Raw genomic sequence first — 22,156 nt, 5'->3', positions numbered from 1 at the left:
AAATAAATCTCTAAATAACCAAATACATCCTCCAACTTTCAAGAATATCAGAAAGTTTGTGAGGATCAAGATGAATCACTTGACACATGCATATTTCAGTGAGCATGTGGGTGGATGCTGAAATGTTTTACCCTCACTGCTATTAACTTTCAGGCTACACTCCTGTATCAAATTTATGTCATTGATTCCACAGACTCTTCACTAACAAAATATGTCAGGTGATGACTAAAGAATTAGCCTGAGCTTTGGAAGATTTAGATTCAGCTCTGTGTTAGAATGTAGGTTTCCTGTGTGGTCTGGTGCAAGCTCCTCAGGTCATTCAAACAGGATGCAGAAAATTTCAGTTCTCTCTCTTGTACAAGGGGATTTGTTTCTGCTTCTCTCTGAACAGTTGTCCAGTAATCAGGGAATAATGGTTTGGGTTGGCAACAATCTTTTGACCCATCTTTGCTGCTGAATCACTTCCATATTGCAAGGAAGGATTAAAGAAGCCAAGAACAGCCATACTTGTTCAGCCTCCATAGCCTACTGCTTTGACTCCCACAATAAACAGAAGTGTGCACCTATGGAGGAGTACAAACAAGGCAGGCATATGTGATATCTCCCCTGTTAATACTCTCTCAGCCTCCAGCTGGAAAATTTCCAAAGCCCACTGTTATGTGGCCACTAAGTAATCCTCTATGAATCACTCTTCCACATAGTTATCTCATCTCCTCGTGACAAAATGTATTTTGTCATCTAAACAGTCCTAAAGCAGGTCTTGATTTTTTTTCTGTTTCTTGGCCAGTCTCTAACTTGATGTTCCTTTTTTTTTTGTTTGTTTTTTGTTTTTTTGTTTTGTTTTGAAATTATTATTATTTTCTTTTGTTGAAAATGACAAGGGAAACCTCTGACTTCAAAGACTTTTGCCTTGATTGAGTTGTCTTCATTTCCACGTTGAAGATTGCTAGCCTATGCAGTCATTCTCTGTGTGGAAGCCATTCCAGTCTTTTGAATTCCCTCTCATAAACTTCTCCAGTTCTAGTATATTTTGATGTCAGAAGACCCAAACTGTCCATGGTATTTATGATTCCAACAAACCATGGATTTGTTCAATGGCTTACTGCATTCCCTTTTCCTACTCTAGCCATTCCTGATGTTTGATTTTCTTTCTGACCTTTGCTAAGCACTGAGTACAGCATGGCTCTCTATATTATCACTCCAACATTTTATTCTTAAATGGTAATGGTCATCTCAGAGCCAACATATCACTTAGGATATGTATTATATGAAGGTAGGACAGATTTTCTGAGATACAAAACTTTACAGAGAAATACACCCAAATTCTAATATATAGATTATATATAAATAATTTAGTCCAGAAATGAGAACCAGGAATAGTAACACAATCAGTGTCACATGGAAAATGGAGATCAGATTCCTAAAACCTACTCTGCTAAATAATTAATTTTTTATATTACTTATTGATTGGAAATCAGAAGTATATCTCACCCTTCCTAATTTAATGCTAGCACTAGGCTGCAGGCTCTCTCCCATGTTTCAAACATGCATTCTCTCTTGCAGACCTCCATAAATATTTAATTGCTGAACCAGGGTCAGCTTCAGGCAGAAGGGACAGACACCACAGTATTCCACTGACTAAAACCAGAAAGAAGGGAGCAAGGGAGAAACAGAAGATAGAGGGGAGAATAAAAGGGGAAGGAAGGAGAGAGGGAAGAGTAAGAGAAAGGAGAGAGAGAAGGAGGGAAGGAAGAAGTTAACTTTTGTTAGACAATATAGGGAGCTGAACTCATAGGCTACCTTAGTCCTTGTACTACTGAGGTAGTGACTAACTTCTGGAGTACCTGCTTCTGCTACCTTTTGAAAGAAGATTGGGCTCACCTCAGGAAAAAAAAAAATAAGAAGAAGAAAAAAGAAAGAGAAAAAAAAAAAAAAAAAAAAAAAAAAAAAAAAAGCTGAACTGCTTTATTCCAAGGGAGACTTCAGGATAAAACCAAGAAAAGTAACTCTGATCAGAACATAGATCAAACGTGGCCTTTTAATTCCTGGAGATGAGGACAGGAGATGTGCACAAGCTATGGCCTTCTCAGTGGTTTCCTGTTGGCATTTTGTGGTTCCTCAACCCATATTCTCATTTTTCACAGCACATTATTGCTATGTCTGACTCTTCACGTGTTGCGCCGGGCCTGAGGGACTTTGCCAGGGAATTCCATGTGGTGGCAAAGCTGCCACCTTGCTGCTGGAGTCCCTAAGTCTGACTGAAAACCAAATGGGTTTCAGATCAACAGAGTCTGACGTGTAATCTTGAAGTCATTAGACTTCTGTTAAGTAAATAAAAAATATTACTAATTATATCTGAAGTTTCGGTGTAAGTAATTCTTTTAAATGACAATTAAATCACTAAAAGAACTAGATACTGAAAAAAGGATGAAGCCATAATAAGGTATCATGGACAGACAGGATTTTAAGAGCCTCCTCATCAGTTCATTCAGTTTCCCACAGGCAAGGCTGTTATAGTAATGTTTTCATTCATGCCTCATTTCTATGTGGATTCTGTGCTTTTGGGGGGATATGGATTATTTTATACTGTATGTACAGCAACTAGTCTAGTGGGGTCCTAATCACAGTTATGGGCTCTGGGAACTGGCAATATAGCGATCATCTATTTCAGTTATATATGACCCATTTTTGTCACCACTATCTACTTTTATGATGTCTTTCTTATGGAAAGAAAAAAAAAAAAAAAAAAAAAAAAAAACACTTTTAAAGCAGTGGTATTTGTGGACACCACTGCCAGCATACTCATTTAAAATATTTGGTTCCCAATATGTGAAGAAGAAACCTGAATAAAATCAGCAGTCCTTTAAAGTGCTTTGAAAATCCAGGCCTATGGGATTTATGTGTTCATTTCCCATTGAAATAAAAAGTAAATAGTCAAATCCCCTGTGCAGCTCTGAAAACCATATCTTAAGATTTATGGCAATGTCTAAAAAACTAAAAAGACAATTCTTTCTTCAGCAAGCAAATATATTATTGATGTCCATATTTAGCTGTATTTTCATTCTCCAGTAAAGAAGAAAACATTGGTAAGCCTACCAATTTTATTTTTTAATACAATACAGAATTGTTTTCATTAGTAGCAAAATTACTTGTGTTCAGCTATGTACTATGCATTCTCGGCTACGCTATAATACAAGCCAAAAGCTTTTATTGGGTATGTAAATAGTTTATTATTACTAACAGTTACACGCAGCCAAGTTTAGCTAAAAAAACATGGCTGGATTTAAAGGGCACAAACCCTCCAAATAATCAATTCTTTAGGGGGTTCTGGAGCTTTTAAGTATGCTTCTGCAGAGCAGAAATCTGATGTGGATTATAAAAAGAAAACAGTACCCTAATAGTTTACAGTATTATTTTACATCACAGAATTGTACAATTCCATGTGTATGCTGCAAAACACAGGGCCAAAATCTGCCCTTCCAAGTGTCCCTGTTGGACTTAACATGACTTGAAGTGTTCAAAACAGAAAGAAAGTTATTGTAAAAAAAATAAATCAGCTGTACCACTACTGTATTGAGATGCACAGTATTAGCATATTCTGTGCAACACAGCAGAATTTTTACTTGGGCCAAGTCTACCTCTGCCTCCAGAGGTGAAGAGATCTCCTGGCAGTGCCCCAGGCAGTTCTACTAGCTGAGGAATTACCACGAGAGCACATTCCCCACCAAATTAAGGGATCGCTACATTTTAGTCCACCAACTGAGCATACGGAATCTGAGGATCCAGAATTTAATACCTGATCTTTAATCAGCCCTTAAAACATAAGGGTTTAGGGGGAAAAAATGAATTTTAATGAGTTAAAATTTAGTTTAATCAGCTGTTCTCTGGTGCTGTGTTGTTTTTTTGCTTTTAGCTCTCTGTATCATAACAATGTCATTACACTGCACTGCCTGGTTTCTTCCCTATGTAGGAGGACTAGGAATTGGCTTTTTCAAGAAAATGGAAGCTTGTGGCTCTCATGAAAATGGCTGAATTGGAGGCTAGTTCTTGAACAAAACCTCTAAGCATGGTTACACTTCTGCTAAAACAATGACGGTTCAATTAAAGCTAGTTATCTCAATAGTGCCTTCTACAGTTTCCCAGAGGGGATGTGCTCAGGCCCTGCTAGCTACATACACCAGGTTTCCTCCTCTTCTCAGCCACCTTGAGAAGAGAAATGAAACCCATCCACCTTAGTTGCTCAGAGCTGAGTCTAAAGCCAACTATTATTATTACCAAGTCTTTGCCAGCAGTGTGGATGACTGACACACTGTAATCTGCAGAGATGCTAGGATTGGGACAATATTTTTACACAGAAGTTCAGTATTTGCAAATAATTATGCACAGACTCTACAGGGCTATAGCTTTGTATATGCGGAGAGGCAGAAGCAATACCGAGAAATTAATACTGCCCATCCAAGACACCTGCCATGGAGTCAGAGCTAAAGGTTTTTCAGTGTGCTTCCAATAGCCGAGTCCTGATGTTAAAGACAAGTGAATTTCTGGCAAGCAGAACTCAGCTACATAAAAACGAAGCTGTTGTTAAGGAAATATTTAATCGAGGGATTTTGCATAACAATGCACTTTTCTGTCAACAGCTGAAATGTTCTGATTTCACTGAAATAATGTTTAGCTGAAAATAACAAAAGAGGTTTCAAGAAAAAAAAACATTTTGTTTTGGCACTTCTGAACTCAAAGTCTGTAGTTTTTCTTATACACAGAGTAGAAGCAAAATAAAACGTTTCAAACTTTTTTTTTTTTTTTTTTTTTTTTTTTTTTCAGAATTCTCATGTTAGAAATCCAGACTTTAGATGGTTTTCTCCTAAATGGAATAGGATCAACTATTGGAACCTCAGGTTTTCCACAGGCCGAATTTGTCTTCTATGTAGCATTTTCCAACCTCTCAGAAAAGAATGACCAGCTCTTGTGTGTCTTCAGCTTGTTCCCATAATTAAAGGCAGGTGGCATAAGGTCAGGAAAGAAAATCTTTTTCCTCAATGTGCAAAGAAAATCCTGATTATATACACATTTATTAAATCAGCTTGTTTGACCGCACCTCTGAGTTCACATTACTACTACAGATGGTAAGCATACCTAATGAGAATAAAGATGTGTAGATGTGCATACACTGCACAATCATACAGTAAATAAAAAAATAAATCTGTGGTTAAACATAATTGCTGCATGCTTTAAAAAAATAATGCAAATTATTCTACAACCGGGTTCCACCAATCCATAACTAACTGCAGATTTGCCACCATCATACATCCCTTTGTAGGTAAGCTGTTACCTAACTGTGATAATGCTAGCATATGATGGCAAATGAGTATTAAACAACATTTTTTGTGGAAAATGAAAAAGCAGCTTTTTTTTTCCATTTGGTAGAGAGGTATAAGCAACACTTACTTATCCTAGGTTTTCTGTTTCTGTGGGGGCAGGGTAGGCACAATGTACTGAAGCCCTTAGCTTTTGCCCATCTAACTCAATTCAGGGATGCTGGCAAGCTTTGCTCATTTATCAGAGCACTCTTTGCTCTGCTTGGTTTCACGGTAGCTGTGAAACTGGGCTCCAAAGCCAATGCACACCACAGATATTTATGCATATAAAGGGATGGAAGCAAGAGAAAGCTTTCAAAGAGAGGGCTGGCTGTTCCCATCTGGAGCTGTAAATGAGAAGCTTTAGCCTCACGCTGCCCCACAGGGGACATGCACACCAGTGCAATAAGGTTTCCTATACATCTTGTTAAGCCAGCATTAGATTGAAAAATGCCAGTTTTCATCCACACGCCACCATCTCCTAAGCCCTCAAGCTTGTCCTCAGGTCTCGTAAAATACTTGCTTCCACCTGTTTCCACCAGTATCCCCTAGAGTTTACCATGAATTTAATTGCCTGCCAGTTTTTATGTCTGCTTAAACTACAAGACCTTTAAATAATTTATATCCTAATTACTGTTCATCATTTTTTAACTAGAAGGCTCAATTCCATTCACACAAAAGAAAATTCATGGGATTCATTCTGAGGAAATACTTTCAAGGAGCCATATAAAAATAGCAAGTGTGATCATGGTTTTGAAGAATGAACTTAAACTTACTTTAATAAAATGTCATAAAAAACATTAATCGTTCCCTCCTGATATGGATCATAGTCATTTTCGCACAGTTTCTATTAAATAAGTTCATAGTTCACGTGAAATGTAATACCTCAGATTTCTGGTAGAGCTTATTTATTGATCATCTCACTCAGGGTTACCATTCTGCTTGCAATTTCTATTCCTCTCTCCCAACAAGCAGGATTAAACCCAACTGATGTTTCAATCAATCTCAACTAACACAACCTCAGGCTATCAAATTAATCTGTGATACTTTGGAACAGAAGCCAGCAGTGCCTCTGAGCCACAGTTCAGAATTAAACTTTTGTTTTTTAATCCCTCTGCTTTTTTTTTTTTTTTTTTTTCAGGACTACAGTATTTCCAGGTACAAGCCAGTAATGCCTAAAGCTGCTCTATGATTTGCGGCTGGGCATCTTAAGGAGAGGGGAAATCGTTCTAATGGAGTGTTATAAGTTTCTTGAGTTCAACAAGTTAATAGAAGACACATGTCTGGAACAATTTTGCTGTTAGCATTTTGTCTGAGAAATATACACAAAGGAAAATCAGAAGATGAAATTATAGGACAAGGGCAGAGTAAAGGCTTTTGAAGTTTTACTGTCGCTACCAGGAATAGCTGTAACTCTTTTACAGGTTTATGGCATTTCTGTTAAGCATATCCTGGCCAATACTTTAAAAATCTGATTGTGAATCCATGCATGATTGCTTCTCTGCTTTTGCCCAATTGGGCCTACTTAAGGGAGTAGGGGCCAAAAATTCAAATGTTCTAAGCATCCAGAAGCTCTGAAAATGAATTCATTGTGAATTTGAAACATATGCGATTTTGTAGATAGAATTAGGAGTTACAGGAGACATTGGTCATTAAAAGGTTTACCTGAGAAAATAAAACTGCTAGGTATTGAGCGCTGTAGAAAATGAGAACAAAAATAATCTGGCCATGCAAACATATTTTTGCATAACTTCACTTAAATGAGTGGTGTTACAATTAAGAGTAAATGTTTTCAGAAGCTGGCTCTTAGTTTGTCAATAAAGGGCCATTCAGCCTCTGCTGTGGCTCACCGATGCAATTCAGTGCCTGCTCTCTGATTCACCCTCCTCAGGAAGCCCTCCAGGCATGACCTACCAGGCAAGCTACCTGGCCTTCAGGGTTCAGAAATGTAACACCCATGATCAGAACGGGCGCCTGGCATCTTCACACAAGAACATTTTCACACATGCATTCAGGAGCACGATGCGATGGTTGCTACATGCCCCATTGTATGTGCACTGACTACTGGTGACTGCGCATTTGGTCACATACCAGGTGTGCTGGCAGCCATGTAACTGGGGGAAGGAGAATGCATGGCTTTCCATTAGCTTCAGAACAGACTCCTGGCATTTACCTTTCCCCAAAAGATTGGACAGAACTGCAACAGTTGGGAAAAAGACAAAAAACTTCCAGTGTCTACTCAGTTCTGATCATAAGTCATAAAGGAGAGAAGACATTCCAGATAGATTTCCGTACACATTCTGGGGTAAAGGTGCTGGACACACATACAAACCTACCAAAACCAAACTGAAACAACTACAAAAAAAACACCAGTACATTCAGTGATTTACAGAAGTCACTTCTCAGTTGCCAATCTTTATCTTGCTTTGTTTGAAGACCTCATCACATCTGAGCTTTGTCTATCTTAGACTCTGCCAGTGCGATTACATTTTTCACCTAACACTGAGAGAGGCGGCAAAGATCTCTGAGCTGATTTTGCTCCCCAGTTTTCTCCAAAGGCCTAGCAGATACTCTGTTTTTTCCCTTCAGGAAAGGCAACATATGGAAATAATATGGGGCAGATCTCACTCCAAGACACTTTTACAGTCTTTGAAACCTGACTGTTCAGGCGGTAAAAGTATTTCTTGACATAACTGCTCTCGGCTACTATGTCCTTGTTAAAGCAGTCGGTGGTGTTCAGCCCAGCCTGCACAGACACAGTGACCCACATGCTCTTTGGCATGACAGATCTCTTCTCCTGCCACCAGTCAAAGCATATTGTGCCTCTTTTTGTTGTCTGTCAAGAAACCAGCACACAGCCACCGACAGAAACCTACCTTAGTGCCAATTCTCAGCACTGGGTGATGCCGAAGTCTCTTAAGGATAGTTCAGTATTTTCCACTTATTTCCAGTGAAATGCATGTTTGTGTGCCAAAGATACAATGAGAATCCCACTTCAACATCTTCTGCCCAGGCTTGGAATTATCCTGCCCGCAAAGAAGGTTTTGCCTAGTTTCAAACACACCAGGGGATTACTGGGCCACTCTTTAAAGCAGAATATGGGATTTCATACCTACTTCAGGTATATGCTTTTGATATTTTATTGTTAAAATTAAAAGGAAGATTTTTATTGTCAAATTGCATCAAACACAACACTTTTGATTTCATTGTATCTCTTATTTAAAATCTGATAGCTGTATTCTGTGAAAGGTTTCATTAATGAGAGTATTGGTGTGAACTCATAAAAGGAAAGGGACTATATGCAATCTGCTTAGCAATGCTAATATTGCTTTGCCAAATGTTTCATCCCAATAACTTTAGTATTAATAAGGGAATTTCAGAGGATGTTGCTGTAATAAATTACTTTTCCTGAGAGGGATTAGAGTCCTCTGATGGTGCCCCATGTGTTATAATAACCCTGGGCTACAACAGTTTCATCATACTGAGGTATCCTTTGCTGATTTATTGCTTAGCTAATAGTCTTCCGAGGAGAAACTTGCTAATGTTTCATAATTCACTCCACATACATGTGAAAACACAGAATATTATGTACACCATCACACTGTGAATTTCTTATTGTTCCAAAGACTGGCCCAGCAGCAGGCCTCATTCCAAGGGCTCATCAGTATCTAAGCTAAGGGTCCTGTTCAGACAGCGAGACGCATTAGGATATGTGACTTCAATCTTTCAAAGAGACAAAGACTTTGAAAATCCTGTAGCAGTTCCTTTACAGGATGTAAGATCATACCCCATTTCTCACACAGGAGCAACTAAAAAAAATATCTAACCAGCTAGCTAAAAACACAGTTAATTATAACTTTAAAAAGATGCAGTATGTCTGTGGTACATGATGGGAAAAAAATCAGTAACTTACTTTGTGGTGTATGTTGTATCTTTTTCTTTTAATCAAAGCTCTTCATGGAATATGAGCTGCAAAATCCAGATTTCTGTGGATATAGGAAAAAAAAAAGGTATGTGCTTTATGTTTACATTAGAAATACTGTTTCTTGAAAAAAAAATCACTTAATTTGTACATCCATGGAAGATATAAGGGGTTTTAATTTTCTTTAGGCAAATTGTATTTAATCACGGAGTAAAAATTAGACCATTCACTAGGAAAAGGACTCCACACATTTTATAGGAGCCATTTTGTCATTCAGTTTTGCAGGCAAAACTCTATTTAAGTTTTTAAAGCCAGAATAAAGAATGCTGAATAGAAACTCATATGAATTCTCATTAAAGAGAGATTGCTGACAGCATCGGTCTCCTTGTGCCTTGAAAACTCATTCTCTCAACGTCTGCTTCCTTTGGTGACAGACTCTTCGTCTCTCTAATGAGTCCAATAACAAGCAAGCAGTTTGGGCATTTGCTTATTTGTTGTAGACGATTGCCTTAAAAGAACAGGACCAAAACAACTAGTTTGCCTCTGTTTTGTAATTATTCCTATGGTATTAAAAATCTAAAAATCTTTTTTTTTTTTTTTTAATCTTTTTTTTTTTTTTTTCCCCAACAATTTATTTGAGGGGCTCTAATGTAAAGTGTTTTGAAAGGCATAGGGACAATATTATTAACTAGTATTCATAGCTAGTTTGGTAACGTAGAACAGCAACAAAGCCTTTCCATCTACCCTAGTGTTGTGCTTTATGGTTATATCTGTCTTTTCTCTCCTTGTCTTCCTCAACTCACTCATGTGTCAGCTACCCAAAACTGCTATGTATGAAGTTCATCAGTAGAACATATCCATGCTCTGAATACTCTCTGCTCACACAATAAAAATAGTATTCTAGGAGCTACACAAATGCGAGGCGTATGACTTGCAGACAAGGATGATGTAACAAGACTCCTTTCTTCCCTCCCTGATGTTTAAAGGACAGCATAGCAGGACAAAAGAAGATCGAATAGTGGCTAATGAATTATCATAAGGTAGGTTCAAGGCTACAAGTCTTACTCATGTTTAAAGAATATGTCACAAAAAATCAGAAAAAGATGTGGTCTGTGCTCATTCACTACTGGTTTTCTTAAGAAAACCTTATAGTTTTTTTGCTTCAGACCACATTTATTATCTCTCAACAACATACCAATGATAGACATACTAAATCTGGCAGGCAGAAAAGTAGTAGGAGCTATAGGAACACCTATTTCATTTTATTTTGACAAACACACACCGTTTTCCCATAGCCACTTTCTAGACACTGTCACCTTCTTTAGCCTATATTTCTCCATCACTTCCACCAGCTGCTATCCAGCAAGCAGCTCCTACACCACATCTGAAAGTAATTTCTCTTTTGATTTTGGTAGTGTATTCTAGTAAGTTCCTGCACAATTGCCAGATATGTTTACTAGATTCTTATAAAGAATAATGTGGATCAAGAACAAATAGTTTGTAACATTTTGCAGAGGACTAGCAGAGGCTAACCATCCACATAGCAGGTGAATATTAACTTTCCCTTGCTAGGAAATAAAACAAAACCATTTTCATGTGAACCCTTTTTGTCATGTGGGATTGTGCAGGTGCACAAACAGTACTGGCAGTTGTTGATGGTCATGAAATTTCAGGAGCACAAGAGATCAGAATGGTAGCAGCCCACAGTCAATGGCAGCTGAATTTAAGAGCTGGCCTGAGATAAACTAAGTAACATTGAGGTCGTCCTTCTACACCCAGCTCCATAAGTGAATGGCCCCGTGCCACACAGACTGCCAACTTCTTTCAGGATAAGAATCCCGAACTGATTCTGCTGAAGGACAAACTGTGTAACACGCACTGTTCATAGTGCTTCTTTTACTTAATTGGCCCCATTTAAAGAGAGAATGTGCCCCTAAGAACCTGTTAAAATTCCACCTGGACCGTCGCCATCATCTCACTGCTTCCTTAACACTGCACATTCTCCATGAATGCCCACAGCACAAGAACAGATCTTAGGGTTTTCGTGTTTTCATCAGTGAATGCGGTGTGATTCAAAGTAGCAAGGGAAGGAACAGCAAACTGGAGAGTTGTCTTTTGTGTACACAATAGCAACTTGATATAGTAAATGCTAGTGCTGTAAAAATCCTAGTAGCTTTCTCTTGATATACCCTAATTTGTGCCCTAAATGTGAAAATATATGGCAAGCTTACATGTGTTTTTATTTTTAAAAGCAACCTTTCACTACTCAGAGAAAAATTCTTAAAAATGATCATGATTTCACCAATCCAATTGTTATACGAAACTACTAACAAGCTTGATGATATGGAAAGAAGAAAAAAATATATATATATTTTTATTGGCATAGATTTAAGGTTCGAGTTCTCAAAAAGTTGTTTTTGGGGATGTGCCTGAATGTGTCCACTGACTTCAATGGGTACTCAAGACCAGTAAGCATACAAATTTGGCCTGAATAAATACACCACGTTATGCTGTAAGCTTCAAAATGAAATCCTGCATTTTATCTAGCCACAAAGGATTTTAAAGAATATGCTAAGAAATCCTAATGCAAGTGTAGTGGGAGTTTGCTGGGGCCACAAATCTGTAATAGACTTGAGCGCTCTCATTTAAATTGCTGAGTATTATTAAGATAGCATTGAGGATCTAAACTTTTTCCCTGTTATCATCAATTCATCTCCATTGAAGGAAAGGCAGCATTGTACCATGAATATGCTCCGATCTCTTTGGCAGGATAAGCCACCCAGGTACGATATGTAGGTCAGCAAGGTAGACACCTTTATTCCATCCAATCCAAGTAAAGTGTACAAAAGACAAAAATGACTATTGGGACTCTTCAGCATGATCAAAGTGATGTTAGTGTTACACATTTGTTCTCATTCTGGTCACATAACTATCGCTGCCTGCGGCACATATAAAAAATACATGGTGCTTTTAGTAAAAGAATGACAGGAAGAATGCTGAGAGAAAAATGCAAGGCTGTGTCCTTTCTAGTTACAAAGAAAACACAACAGAGTTAAAAGACACAACTGAAACATAAAGATCAAATAACGATCCTTTTCCACTGGCAATCAGATTTATACCTTTCTCTGAAAAAAAAAAATAATCAGCAAGTACCAAATTATTCAGCCTGCACATCTTGCTCTACTGTTATAGTAGGTGCAGACCCAAAGATTATGCACATACTCAGGCTCCAACATACCCATCTAATAATAGTTTCTGTGTTTTGTTGTTGTTGTTGTTTGTTTTGGTTTTGGCAATCAAACAGATCTAGTGAATTTGTAGACCAGATTTGCTCACCGATACATGAAGAATATTTTGCCTTTAAACAGATGAAACCAAGTGAAGCAAAGGACAAAGAAGTAGAACACATTATTACTGAAGAGGTATTTCATAATTGCCTCACATTTCAGTTTAATCAAATCCCCTGCATGTTACTGGTAGCCTGGCGCAGTGTTCATTTAATCAAACTGATACAGCACAGCTGAAATCAGGGCCTGGTTCGACCAGCTTCCTCAACTTAATTTCCTTTCCTTCAAGTTGGACATATTGGCTCCACACACTTTGACACTTCTGCTAATGAAAACACCAATAGCTTGGTGCACTTGTAATGAAAATATGAATCAAAGCTTCAGGACCAGCCCCTTCATCTGTTGCCGACGGTTGGCAAGAGGGACATGGGAACCCGATGCCAGTGCAGAGCTGTGCACCTCGGGTGGAAGAACTCCGTGCAGCGCTGGCTGGGCACAAGCTGGCTGGAAAGTAGCTTTGTACAACAAGCGATGGGGGGCTGGTGGACAAACAGAACGTGAGTTGGTGTGGTACCAATCTGGGAAAACAGGCCATGGGAATGCATTAGCAAGAGTATAGCCAGCAAAGAAGGGAAGGGGGGCGTTTCCCTCCCTTCAGCACGTGGGAGATGGCACCTGGAGTTGTGTGCACTTATGGATTTCCCAATAAGAAAGACATTGACATGTTAGGACACATTAGTGTTCCTCAAAAATGAAAAACAGAACAAGGAAGAAGACAACTGGTGAAACAAGCAGCAGATTGAGGACAATTTCTCAATGTTAATAATATCAACTGCATTTAGTCTCAAGGAATATGTTCAGGAAGGCTGTGATTTCCTAAAAATGCTTCCTTCCTTACCTGATCTAAGGCAATGCACTGAACTTAATGGAAAGACTTCCATTAATAAGGACACCATGATTGTTTTGGCGCTGTGGATTGGCTCTCAGGAAAATCTCTGCAATTAATAGCATTTATAGAAAAGGATGGAAGGGTTATTTTCTAAGAGTCATTTATTACTGCTGTGTCCTTGCACTGCAAGTCATAATAAATATTATTAGTTTCAATTAATATGCAGTATTCTTGGAGATGAGTGGTTCTTGCTGTACGTCGCACTGCTTTCCATGCTTGCTACAGTACCCCTGTTTTTAAAGGTGACTCAGATGCTTCCTTGTACAACTTTAAACTTTGGTTTCTGCTAAATCATGTTAAGAGTCTGCAAAACCTTGTGTCAATAATGCCCAGCTCTACAAAGCGGCTACAAAAGGACAAAAGGAGCTTGGTTAAATGCAATCACTTACAGAGAGGATATTTAAGTGGAGAGTTCTTAGCTGTTAGTGTCATACCCATTCCCATTCAGATCTCTGTTATAGGATCATGAAGCACAAAGTAAAGCTCTGCAGTGTTAACTACCTTCATGATCATACATTCATCCCAAGTGTTTCTTCAATCTTAAAACTTTCAGGAAGATGTCACTGACAGCTCGCGGGGTAAAATTAATCTTCAGGAAGCACTGACGTGAACATGAAGGGCAGCTATCTATTCTTCAAGTTTTGGCAAACCATGGGGCCCCTCCCTGAACCTTTTGCTACGCTTTGCTGCTGCTGCCAGGCTCATCATAGATCTGCAGAAAGAACAGCACAGGATAAATCATTGGCATAACATTGCTTGCGATGTTTACTTGCTAGCACTCTCCCTGACACAGTTTAGTCCGTGGCCAGCCAGCATTCTCAAAACGCCTGGGCATGGTGAGATACATGGCACTGGGCGAGGACTATCCTCACCAGGCAGCACAAGCCAACACCGCCTTGAAAGGGAAGAGCACAACCTAATCATACAGATGCAAATCCTGCTGTGCCAGGGAAAGGGGCTTGGTCGATTTTGCTTGCTTTGACAAAGTCAAAACGATGAGGGCTTCATTTTTGGGAACCTTCCAAAGGCAATGGCTTATTTTCCCAGGATCTTATCTGCTAAATAATGCTCCGCCACAGTAATTTCTGTACCAATGAAAACAATCATTTTGCGTGCCTTTACTAATGAAGCAAAACACTAATTCTACTAGTGAGTTACAGATGAGTTCTGCCAGAGAGTTTCCAAATGAAATATTCATCAGAATTCAACATTATAGCAAAATCAGAACAATAATATTGACTAGCCACAATCAGACATTAATTGCTTGTCACGTCATGACGAATGTTTTTCTTTATCTATACGATTATATGTATACACTATGCTGTAGTACTACTGTTCTGTAAGAAGAGTCTGATTTTCCGGGTTAATATGTTCATCCCTTAACAGTATGAAAAAGCTCTGTATTGATTATTTTAAATTCACAGCAGGCTTCTCCCCTGTGACTAATTGTGCATTCTGTTGTGCTTCCAGCCTCCTGTCCCTCTGCACAGCTCCCATGAATCTTTAATTCCCTTCTAACTCAGAGATGCCAGAGTCACTTTTCATCATCACATCCACTCAGCTGAATTCCAATGATCGCCACAAAACAGAGGACCAAAATATATTTTTGAGACTGCTCGTTTCACAAGCTCTATTGTTTCACCAGCTGTACTAAGAGAACATTAAGTTTCATTCCACCATGCGTTCTTCCTAGCAGGTTTTCAAACAGCATTTCCTCTGATAATTTCAAATACGTAGGAGCAGGGTGGGAAAATAAAAGACCTTTCAATATCCAGAGATCCCTTGGAAAAAATCTTTCCATGAAATGGATCATTTTTCAGTAAGTTCTTTCTTTTCAGGAAGTAGAAGTATTTCACTAAAGCTGTAGTGAGAAAGGTTTCTACATATATAGCATGATTTTTTTCTCCCTCTTTGATCAGCCTTTTCTTTACTGGTCGTAACATTTCATTTATTATTTAGTTATGCTGCTTTTTCTCCCCCATGTTTTGGTAGAATTTTTCAACTGTATTGTATTTATATTTTACATGAATGAACCATGTCCATTAACTTTCTTTTCTATATTCAGATAAGGTTTTTTGTTGCTTTCCTCACAGGTGCATTGCTCGTTCCTTTGCGATGAAGTGCATGAGCAATGTTATTTTTACATCCATTTGCTATATCTTTGAAACCAATAATTCTTAATGAGACAACTTTAATTTTCACAATTCTATTGTGGAGCTATCGTCTCCTCAGTACTATTTTTGAAAACAGTAAAGCTGGGAGGGTGCAGCATAACTTTACAGAGAGATGTAAGCAGCTGGTGGAGGCCTCACAAGCCCTCACCAAAGTGAGAGGGAAACGCCAAACAGAGAGCAAACCTTCAGCAAACCCGTGGCTTCATTCAGGCTGGACGGCCTGGGATGAGACATGGCAGACAGCTTCAGTGACCCCAGGAGAATTGCTGGCAAGTCACAGGCCCCTTCCCAGAGGAGGAAACGAGTGGCTCCTGCCTCTGGCGTGAGGAGCAGGCATCTTGCCTGCTGGCTCTGGCAGCTGAGCTGAAGGGGCCACGGGGGCTGATCCCCCATGCTCAAACCCCACAGCACATGCATCAGGGTGTGGACGTGATGTAAGCAGTAGAGGGAAACTTGCAGGAGGACAGTAAAACATTCTGAACATTTCTATTGCAAGGTAGCCTGCTCTCATAAACATGCAAAATTTCCTTCCTTCCTTCCTTCCTTCCTCCCTCCCTCCCTGTTAGCTTGGTTTTCTCCTATTTGCCTACAGAAGCGATGAGTTCAAGCCACTATACCTAGCTGTATCAAGAACACACAAAAGAAACACACAGAACACTGTACCCACTGACTTATCCCACACCAGAGATTAAAACCAGAAACAAACCTCATTGTTCCTTCAACATTTCCTTAGACATTTTTATTATAGCTGCAGCTAATAAACCAATTTTTAGATATGGGGCAGTGGACCCTGAAAGCATGGTCTGACCAGATGGGTACAAGCATAGAGACAAATCAGTAATTCAAGATAAATGAGGCTTCATGGCCCCTGCAGGAAACGAGTGACAGATCTCATGCTCAGAGCATTAACATGACATGAATTCAAAAGGCTGGAAATTTATGTGGACCGTTAACACTGCACACATGTGCACAAACACATGCAATTTCTTAATCAGTCCTGGCTCGATTTCCATGTACCAGCCCCAGGTCAGGAAGCGTGAATGCTTGCAATCAATATTCAGTTGTTAGAGTAACAGCCATGTCGGTTCTGGATGGCTGAGTGGGTGAAAACATGTTTGTTCTACTTAATGTGACACAGTCCCGTCAAATTAACAACCACGATGGCAGGAGCAGGCTTGCTTAATGGGCTGAAGTCAGTTCCACAGAGAATTTATTATCAACACTCGACCAATAGATCTGAAACCTCATTACTAAAGGTTTATTTGCTGATAATAACTGAAGGCACACTTTATGTACATAGGCGTTGTCTGATTTTAAAGATACAGCACGCTACACCGCTTAGCAAACAGAGCGCCTCTGAACTGCCATAACCTCGAGGTAACACAACACCTGTATGTCAGCTGGGTGCCGCCGTTATTTTGCCACCTCCCTACCCGGTTAAGCTACAATAGGTGCTACCCTTACACATGCAAACAATTCATTTTTCCTGCCGTGTGCCTGTGGGGACTGTGCAGGACATGCAAGGAGGCAGACCCCAAGACACGAGCCCTTGGCAAGGGCTGGAGCAGCAGCTGGAGCTCCCGGTGCCCAGGCAGAGCAAGCGCCCAGCCGTGCCTGGCCACCTATGGCCCAGACCAGCTCCCTGCCTTGGAGCTGCAGAGCCACTGCCGGGCACCTTCTGGCAGCCAGGTGCCCACATTCTCTTCTCCTTTCAAATCCTATGACACCAAAGCTTGGTGGTTACAGGCAGCAGAGCTAATTGCAGCCGTTCAAAGAAACTCTTTCTAACCAGATTTATATACTAGATTTATATACTAGAAAAATTTCTCTTACTAGATGCTCAGCACTCAGCTGTAGGAGAAAAAACTCAGCTTCTCAGTTAATTGAGTTGTACACAGGGAAGGATTTCTCTTTACCTGACTCCGAAGTGGTGGATAGAGAACTCTGGAAAGGGATTTCATCCATACTATCACAGGGTCCATGTTATAAATACTACAGTTAGTAGTTGGGGTAGAATTCAGAGTTTTCAGATTCCCCAAACAAGCATCCTCCTCCATCAGGCAGGCAGCGCGTGCCCTTGCCCATGGGAACAGCAAGGTGAAGCCAGTGACGGATGTTTGCGGGATGGTTTCGTTCTTCCCATGGGGCGGCCACGGCCGGCCTGGCTCTGAGGCACCCTGTGCATTTTGCTGCCCTGCGGGACTTGTGCTTGGCTGTCACTTAGAGCCAGCCCTGAGCAGCCCTTGTGCAAAGGGCAGTTTTACATAGCTTACGGCCTTGCCTATTCCTGGCTGATTTCCATGGGGAAATCAAAATTCGGCAGATTGCAAGATTAATTCCCTGCCATGTTTCAAAAACATATTGTTAACTACAGAAAGGCTTAAAAATGCATAAGGGAAGGCTTAATATTAGTGTACCCCCACCTGACATTGCTCCCAATAGTTTTCATTTCTGCTTCTAAAAATTGTAGATTGAATTAGTAATCCAACACTAAAAAATCAAGCAAAATTAAGTTTTAATGAAACAATTAGTTTATGACAAGATGTAATAAAGGAAAATGTTAGTCCCACATATTACTTTCTCCTCTAAGTAGGCTTGAAGGAAGTGTTTCACTGAAAGCATTCAACAGAAATCTATCCAAACTGTTCCACAGGAATATATATATATATATTTTCAGCTCTTTTTAATTGTTTTTATTCTAACAAGAGGGTCTGTTTTCCACAGAGCAGTCACAATCTGAGCTGAAAGCTGAGCAGCTTGAAAACGGACTTATTTTGGCTGCAGCTGAACATCCTCTGACTATGAAATGCTGCCACCAGAGAATTACAGGCTGGGGAGTGCCAGTGCCTCCGAGGAAGACGAGACAGAAAGGCAGAGCTCACGGTCACCTCGTGGCACTATGGTTATCCCAATTTCTTTATATATTGGTGCCAACCTGCTAAAATACTGCACTTAGGTAATGTCTGACAAAACAGGTATATTTTTGAAAGCTTAAAAAAAAAATTAAAAAGCCCTAAGGTTTAAGAATGTTTCTTACATGTTTCCTACATGTTTCACCTGCATAGTTTGTGTTTCAAGCAAATAATTTGTTTAAAATACAATTTTCTATGATAAAAACAAAATCGAATGAATCGATCAAATTAATCAGTCAAGGACTGGCAGTATCTTGAATTCACCCCTAAGAACAATGAATTAAGAAAAGCTAATAAAGCTCTGTTTAAGAAATAAAGATAATTATTCTAACATTTGGCAGGACTCTCTAAGGATTTTTCCTTACATTTTTCCTGTTAAAAGTTTTTGTGTCTCCTAAATCCCAATTTAATTATCTCTCTGCTTGCCAGACCCTGGAAGACACGCTTGAGTCTGTTTTATTCAATTTATATTTTTCTTTGAGTTTTTCAACAACACACACACACTTTCTGTCTGCTGGGGAGCTACCAATACTGCCCACTGCATTCAAAGAAAAGTCAGACAGAAGAAAAAGAAATTAATAATAATAATAATAAAAAAAAAAACATTAATTTCTCTGATTTGGGACTGATTGTGTGAACATAGGGAGGTGGGTACAGCTCATGCCTGCATTTTGGAGTTGGCTTTCGTAAGTGTAACCCACATCGAACAGGTTGTGGCTTTATACATCTCATGCTAAAATTCCAATTCATCAGGAATTCTTTTAGGTTAATTAAAGATTTAGGAAGGTGTATGCAGAGGTAGGTACCAGACCTGGGGCAACTTCCTGGCCTGATGAGCTCAGTCAGATTTTGTTACCAATTTAGGTAGGAAAGGATTCCCATTTGGATGGTTTGCCATTTTCTCTTCTGACCTCTCTTGTGGTGGCCACATCCTTTGCCAGGCATCATAGCAACAACAGTCTGTTATCAGAAAGTGATGAATTAAACTTCACCACCAGGTAAAAAAAGAACTCCTTGGGATTTCATCACAAAAATGAATGATGGAGCACAAAGCGTTATGAAATGGGTCGTGAGGGTATCTATTTTGGAGACAAGGGAGCAAAAAGCTTGCTATTCTGTGACATGTGGTAGTCAAAAAGCAAAACTTTTTTTTTTTTTTTTTTTAATAGAGATGACAGATACTGGGATGCCTCTGCCTGGTAGTGAAAACCTCTGAATCTCAGTGCCAATGAATCAACCAGAAACAAGACAGAACCATACCACCGTCTTTTTAAAAAAAGAAGGCATAGGGAGGGCTATAAGAAAAGAGTCTGTAGGATACGAGAATAAAGAGCATAAAATTAATGTGCCTGAAAAGTCAGTAGTTTTGCCTATTTTCCTTTTGATGGTAGCAAAATGTTTTCTTACAGTATGTCTAAAGTGGGATTGGCTGCATTATGGAAAGCACTGCCAGAAGGCCTAAGGAGGTGATGATCCCTGCTCTCTGCTCAGGATGTGTGAGACACAACTGGAGTCCCAGGTCCAGTTGTGTCTCCCCTACTCCACTACCACAGAGACCTGCAGCAAGTCCAGGGAAGGGACACAGACATGGCGGAGGGACGGAGCTTCTGCCTCACAAGGAAAGCTGACAGCTTGGGCTGTCTAGCCTGGAGAAGGTGCCCAGGAGATCTCATCAATGTCTGTAAGTGTTGAGCACTGGGGGAAAAAGGAAGATTGAGCCCAATGCTTCTTGCTAGTGCCCAGTGAGAAGAGAAGAGGCAACAGAAGGAAACTGAAGCACAAGAAATGCCACTTACGTTTAGGAAAGATCCTTTACACCGTGCAGGTGGTCTGATACTGGAAGAGGTGGCGTTCCCTGGAGGTATTCACAGGCTGGTTGGACAAGTTCCTGCTGCAGCTCACCCTGCTCTGAGCAGGGCTTTGGGCCAGAGGACTTCCACACTCGGCTGTTCGGTGATTCTGGGACTTTGTAGGGTAAACGTTTACAAGCACCCTTCTGCACAAATGTTACTGCAGGAAGGAGGCCTGTGCCAGATGCAGGCTGCATCGTGCTCAGTCCAAGTCCCAAATTAAGATGGTCCTGGGCTCAGAATCTCCTGTCCCATGGAAGAACTTGTCTGCCCCGGAACTCGATGGAGATAGAAAAACTCCCACAGTGCACAGAAAGATAGGGCAGCACAAAAGAAAGTTGGATTAAGTAAAATGGGTGGGGGTTACTTGTAGAGGAATGTCATTGACACATTTCTGAAAGTATCCACCTACCTAGAACACCCAGGAAATACAATTAATTAAATTAATTCTAATACAGAAAAGATTTATCACTGACTGTTATTTTCAGTGTATCAGATTATAATTGTTTAGTTATTTGTTCCTTCATATATCCTTCTAAAGGCTTGCTTCCCCTCTTGGCTGCTTCAAATCAAAATGAGGTTAAAATGTCACAGCTGTGTACTAAGAGCAGAGAGCACAGGTGCGGAGCAGTTTCGGCAGTCACCCAGGACAATATTCTGGCCCATAATCCACGGATTCATTGAATGTTGGCAGGAGATTGAGGGGGGAGATGGAGGCTGTACATATGTAAAAGAGGGTACTCAGAACAGACAGCTGCCACCTTTAGATAGATGCACAGCATCAGAGAAAACCAAGACAATGCAACGTATCTTAGGACGTCAGTGCTTAAGAGAAGGAGCTCTTAAGAACTCATCTTAAGCCACAAATGTAAATCATTTCTTCAAAACATAACAAAACAGAAAAACACTACCAACAAAAAAACACTTTTTGCCTTCCCTAACATCACAATTTATGCCTCAGAGAGGTGAAAATCAAGTGCTGTAGCCAAGCAACAATAAATAATCTTTAAGACTCCCCTTTTCAAAGCAAAACAGAGCTGCAACCTGCACCACACCATCCGCCCTTCATCAGCACAGGCAACTCCCAGCACAGCCTCCACACAAACAAGTACAAGCCTTTGTGGTTCTTTGTTCCTCCAAACCACCTAAACAAGATTTACGAACAGATTAAGCTCTTTTAACGTATTTGGAAATTCTTCCTTTCATCAGAGTATAGCAAGGCTGACAAGTGAACTGCTAGGAAACACAGTCTGCTCACGCTGGAAGCACCTTAGATAAACATAGACAAAACTTTTGTGCAGACTCATGTACGGTTCCCCTGTGCAGTAAGCCTCGGCCTGTACAACTAATTGATTTGCTGGTTTCCTTGAAATGCATATTAACAACAACAACAAAAGGTTAAATTGTCAAAAGAGAAAAGTCCTGACACTGTGAAAGTGTTTTGAGTTTTAGATTTAAAGTCAGTTAAGTAATTGAAACAAGAAGACAAGGTGGCAAGTCTTTGGAAAAGTCAGGTTTGTTCCCTCCTTGCATCTTCTCTTTCTTTTTGGCTAGAAGAGCTAAACAAAAGGACACGCGAAGACACAAAGCATTTGCAGATGTCCATTTGTCAGAAATAGATACTAACATTTTCTGCTCAACTCTAGCGCAGTCTTACTCTTGCCTCTCCATGCAGGAATGCTTTGTTTTCCTAGCAGGCTCTAGTCCT

General features: G+C 39.9%; 1 long non-coding RNA gene across 1 annotated transcript in view; it reads right to left on the bottom strand.

Moving 5' to 3' along the window:
* The window catches only part of LOC118168589, a 202,658-nt gene that overhangs the window by 124,603 nt on the left and 55,899 nt on the right, over window positions 1-22,156 (bottom strand). The window contains exon 2 of the long non-coding RNA XR_004751663.1: window positions 9,268-9,340. This is a non-coding gene — a long non-coding RNA (uncharacterized LOC118168589). The remainder of the gene's footprint in view (window positions 1-9,267; window positions 9,341-22,156) is intronic.

This window comes from Oxyura jamaicensis, chromosome 5 (assembly GCF_011077185.1).
Source record: "Oxyura jamaicensis isolate SHBP4307 breed ruddy duck chromosome 5, BPBGC_Ojam_1.0, whole genome shotgun sequence".
NCBI lineage: Eukaryota > Metazoa > Chordata > Aves > Anseriformes > Anatidae > Oxyura > Oxyura jamaicensis.
The sequence above is the reverse complement of the archived record's forward strand: the minus strand, read 5'-3'. Positions and strand labels throughout refer to the sequence as shown.